Consider the following 5968-nt stretch of genomic DNA (forward strand, 5'->3'; position numbering starts at 1 on the left):
GTGAACTTTCACCTGTAGAAGAAAAACGGTGGGCTCGCATGTTGGAACAATGCAACGTGGCTGTCACCCCAGGAAATAGGTTATCAGTATTCTCAGCTATGGTCACCTTTCTTCAGGTGAAGACATTTGAGCGGATGACCAACAAATCATTCGATGTGATGTTGGCTGCTTTCCGCAAATCTTTCCCAGACGCGTCTGAGCTGCCACACACCTATAGTAAAATGAAGAATTTCCTTCATGCAGTTGGAATTGGATATGATATGATCCATGTTTGTAAGAATAATTGTGTTCTATTCCGGAAGGATTAAGCCAACTTAAGTGAATGCTCGAAATGCAAATCATCAAGATGGAAAGATGGCGATGCTGTGAAGAGGATTCCTCATAATGTTATGAGACATTTTCCAATTATACCAAGATTGCAGAGGTTTTTTGATGATGCTGAAACAAGAGAGGATGTACTGTGGCATTCTAGGAACCAGGAGTACAGAGATCAGAATGTAATGAGCCATCCATCTCATGGTAGTGAGTGGAAAAGCTTCAATCATAAAAACAAAAAGATTGTTGCTGACCCGAGAAACATTAGACTTGGCTTAGCTTTAGATGGATTTAACCCATTTGGCCACCAGAGCGCCACATATAGCAAGTGGCCAGTGCTTGCTATCCCTTACAACATGCCTCCAAATGTCTGCACCAAAGAATCAAACTACATGATGGCCTTGCTCATCCCAGGTCCAAAAAGTCCTGGAAAGGATTTTGATTTGTTCATGGAGCCTCTTGTGGAGGAACTTCAACAGCTATGGAGGGGTGTTCTCACTCGAGACCTATATAGCAGCCCACCAGGTGATTTCTTTCTGCGTGTTGTTATAATTTGGCGCATCCATGATTATCCGGCTTTGGGCCCTATGTCAGGGAGAAGGACACATGGTTACAATGCATGTGTTCGATGTGACAGGAATCCGCTGTCATATGCAATACTTAGCAAGATCTGTTACATTGGACATCGTCGTTTCCTTGCCAAGGACAAGCCACATCCTAGAAAATACCGAAGACATGTGTTCAATGCAAAGCATGAAAACCATGATGCGCCAAAGAGGCTCACCGCCGATGAGTTGCAAGTGGAATTAGAGAAGGTCAGGCATATTACACCAGGAAACCATCCTGGTAATGGTAGCAGGAAAAGGAAGTGTGGCAGGGCAGAAGAGAGATTATTGTTTACCCGCAGGTCCACTTTGTGGGACTTGGAGTATTGGAAAGATTTGGATCTGCGGCATAATCTTGATGTGATGCACATCGAGAAAAATATATGTGACAACATTATCGGCACACTTCTTAATATTGAAGGCAATACGAAAGATACCTTAAAATCTAGGATTGATTTGACACACCTGGGTATTAGACAGGATTTGCAGGTGCAAGATGAAGGTAAACCACGGGATATGGCACCAGCTGTGTACGTCTTGGACAAGGTAAAACGAAAAGAATTCTGCGAGGTCATGTCATGTGTGAGATTCCCACATGGATTTGCTTCCAACCCTGAAAGGAGAGTCAGTGCAGATGGAAACAAGGTACAAGGGTTGAAAACTCATGACTGCCACATCCTACTTCAAAGGGTTTTACCTGTTATCCTTAGAGGATTGGGCCGCCCTGACTTATACAGAACAGTTGCAGAGTTGGGACAATTCTTCAGGGAACTCTGCAGTAGAAATATCAGGATAGATGCTTTGGAACGTCTTAGAGACAAGATACCAACTATCCTATGCGACCTTGAGAAGATATATCCTCCAGCCTTCTTTGATGTGATGGTGCATTTGGTTGTTCATCTACCTGATGAGGCACTACTTAGAGGTCCAGTACAGTATGGCTGGATGTACCCTATTGTAAGGCGGCAAGGTACTTTCAGGGGCTATGTTAGGAACAGAGCTAGACCCAAGGGTTCCATTGCAGAGGCCTACATTGCTACAGAAGCATTGACATTCTGCTCAAAATACATTGAAACGGCTGATTAGCTTAGCAAAGAGGTGGGTGAAGACAATCCCGGGCTCAATGTTTTTGATTCTTCTATTCGAGTTACAGGGAAGAGTCGACAAGAGGACAAGCCTAAAGATTTGGACAAAACGGTTTGGTATGTGTTGAATAACTGTCCTGAGATACTACCTTATATCAAGTAAGTGCTAAGTACTACAGCTTATACATCATAATCTACTAAACTTGCAGCACATTCTTATATATTCAAATGTTTGACGCGATCACTATGTTGTGCAGCATCTACAAAAGGAGTTACTGCCGCAAAATCCAAGAAACATTGACAAACTGGTTATGGCAGGATTTGCGAAATGGTTCAAGATCCATGTAAGCTTTTGAATTACACTGTCAATTTTTTTAATATATTGAGTACATAAGATGATCAGCTTGTCTATTTTCTAACCATAGGTTAAGAAGATGCAGGAGGATGGGAAGGCAGCTGATGATGCCCTTTACTCACTAGCAATGGGTCCTGACACTCGGGTAAGACATTATGAATCTTGCGTTGTCGGAGATGTGCGCTACAACACCCTTGCACGAGACGAAGGCAGGAAGACACAAAACAGTGCCATCATGAGCACGGAAATGTATGACAAAGAGACAACTGAAATGTATGCTAACATAACAGACATTGTTCAGTTGCAGTATATCTCCAATTTCGAGGATCATCGGTGTGTGGTTCTGTTGTGCTGTCGTTGGTATAACCTGTTTTCCAGGATCGCAAAACCCAGAGCTGATGATTATTTCAAATCCATCAATGTCAAGGCGGCGTACCAGACCAATGAGCCTTTTATTTTGGCAAATCAAGCAACACAGATATTTTTCTTCGAAGACACATTTGCACGTAGCGATGACTGGAGAGTATTGCAAAGGTTTGAGCAGAGGAATTCATTTAATGAAGTCACACAACAAGATGATGCTTACACTGCTCCCGATGTACAAGATAACATAGATGTTCCTAATATCTTTGAGAACCATCACATCAATGATGCCGGCGAAAAGATTGTATGTCATGTTGTGGACATACAAGAGTTGATCAAGAAGAAGCCAACGTTCGAGGACGTTGAGGATGAAGAAGAAGATGACACCATGGGGAATTACGATTCAGACTGATACACATGGCGAAGATGTTGATGCTGCTGCTATGGATGATGATTACATTGCTTTTGTCGTATTAGCCTGTCAGAATACGTTTTTTATCTACTATGTGAAATTGTGTTTGCTATGACAACATAAACCTGATGAACATGTTGTTTAGTATTTTGCTGTGAGAACATCACTTGTTATGTATGCTGATTTGTGTTTGGTGATTGTATGATGACTAAAACATGATGACATTGTTGTTTAGTTGTACTCATATTTGGCTCTGAAACTTGAATTTGATGACATAGTTTGCTGTTGGACTGCAATTTGCTCGACGTCTTCGAATGAGAACAAAGCTGACCCAACAGGGCCTCTGCTAATTTATTTATTTACTACCAAAAGGGCCTCTGCTATTTATTTATCTATGAGCAAAAGGGGATACCCCCCGATTTCCATTAATAGAAATCATTAGATGTTCACAACACTATGCCCAGCCTACTACACAGGTTTCGTTCATTACTAGTTTTAGCAAAGTGCTCATGTCATAGCCATTGAATACATCACGAGTGCTACATACACTGCAAATAAATAGACAATCATCCTATAGAGCACATTGATTTTGCCCATTATCTTCACAAGCTCTTTCATCTCCTCATTGTTGTCAAGGCCGTTCAGCAGCTGTTGCTTGGCCATGATCAAAGAAACTGCATCTTTAACCTTCTGCTCTGCATCTTCCTCTTCTGTCGTTCCTTTAGTTACTTGTTCAACACCCCATCCTGCTAGTATTGGGATTCCTCGGCTAACCTAATAATCAGCGTAGTTGCATTCCCCCACATCAGCAACTTCCCAGAAATACAAATCACACGAATCTTCCCTTTTTTGCAGGAATCAAATAGGAAGATCATCAACCAAACTATTAAAAAAATCAGCAACTGAAAGCAGCAGAACAGCATTAAACATATTATTACCCCATGATTCAGGCATTTGTAGAAGACTCGGCCAGGGTTGAGGATTCTGGTTGAGACCCGACGGATGACTCTGCGTGATTTGCGGCACTGGCACCACACCAATGGTAGCGGGTTGCGATGAGCAACCGGCTGTGGTGTGCATGCCGACGGGGGTGTGATGCGACCCACAAACGATGGTACGGGTGGCGACTTGGCGCATATCTGGTTGTTGCCTGCTAAAGAGAAGGTGGACGAGTAGCAAGCCGGACATGGTTGCTGCGGCCAGAGCTTCTGATGCTAAGCAGAGTAAGTAGAGAAGAGAAGAAAGAAATGTTGGATATGTCAATTTCATTACTTGCAGAGTAGCATAGCACCATATATAGTCATAGTCTAGGTTTGGATTCGAACCAGATACAGGAGTACGTCTCTCTTTTTTCTAAAACTCAGCAAAGTCTCTTTATTGGTACACTAGCTTGTTCTGTACACCTTCTCAAGTCTTTGATTTTGTTTCCCTTTTTTACGAGGAAGGAAGGAGGACAAAATTGAGAGTTCCTGGGACTCGAACCCAAGACCTCTCGGTTCAAAACTAAGGGTGCTAGTCACTTATGTGGCGAACGTTCCCTGGGAGGAGGATGGCGGACAAACGCATTTTCCTTGTAGTTTTAGTTGCGACACAAGGTCGAACGGTCGCAGTTTCGGGAATGTTATCAGGCGAACGAGCCCAGTTTTTCTTTTCTTCCTATATATAAAAAACTATGCTACTTGGTGTCGGCTTAGTCAACAAAGGATTGTGCCAACCTTGACCGTTGGATTGACATTCAACGCCTATTGTGTTTCTTCAGTCTCTTCTTCCTCGAGCCGCCAAAGCCAAACCAGCGCCGGCGGGACTGCCTGCTCCTGCCTCCCATGGTTGGCTGTGCTGCCGCGGACACATCATGGTCGCATCGCACCCTAAAACTCTGTGCATCTTCCCCGGCTCATGTTCGTTCCCGTCCAAGGCCTCACCTCGTCCTCCACCTTGGTACGCTCGCCGCGGAGCCGCCCTCCAGTGTTGTCTACATGGCCAACAACCGAGATGAATAAGGAGATGACTGTACATGGTGAGGATGACAGTAGGGACCTAGCAGCGCGCGTAGTAATTTTGTTTTTTTTGGGACGGAGAAGGGTAGCAACTCGGTTGTGCGGGAGTTGTGGCCCGTCTAGCCCAGGCTTTTATTTCATATGTTTAGCACATGACCAGCCCATTTTGTTTTTTTCCTTTCTGAAAATGGCTAGCCAGCCATTTTGTTTTTTGCAGAATAACCAACATAGGCCTACTTGCTTTTCTACGCCCTGTAGGGCTGGAAATCTTTCAAGACAAGGAGGGATGCTTTTTGCTGAGAAAATGGGCTATAAGTAATAAGAAATGGACTATAAGTAATAATAAATGGGTTGTAAAATGAAAAAATATAGCAAACAGGCAATCAAAATACTTTTTTCTTTCAGATTTTGATATTTTAAATTTCATTGTTTTTGTGCGGGTAAAATCTCATTGAATTTAAATTAAGCTATATTTAGTTTAAATTTAATTTGAATCTGGCTAGAAATTTCGGGCTGTATGCTGTTTGGGACAGATTTGGAGGCTCACTTGTGGGTCTAATAGGTTGACGTGTATGAAAGGCTTTGTCAATTTAGTCCACAAACGATTCTAGCAGCAATGGCCGTTGGATGTTAATCCAAAAACAGTGCTGCTTCTTCAATATCTGATCTTCTTGCTCTAGCCGCCCAAACCAGGCCGGTGGGACTGCCTGCTCCCGCCTCCTATGGCCGATTGTGCTGCCGCACAGGCCGCACCGCACCACCCTACTCCATTGCTGGCCAGGCCATTCCTCTACTCGCCCACACCTCCTGTTATTTTTCGGCGACAGCAGCCGGAC

The sequence above is a fragment of the Triticum aestivum genome, chromosome 2B (genome assembly GCF_018294505.1).
Source record: "Triticum aestivum cultivar Chinese Spring chromosome 2B, IWGSC CS RefSeq v2.1, whole genome shotgun sequence".
Lineage (NCBI taxonomy): Eukaryota > Viridiplantae > Streptophyta > Magnoliopsida > Poales > Poaceae > Triticum > Triticum aestivum.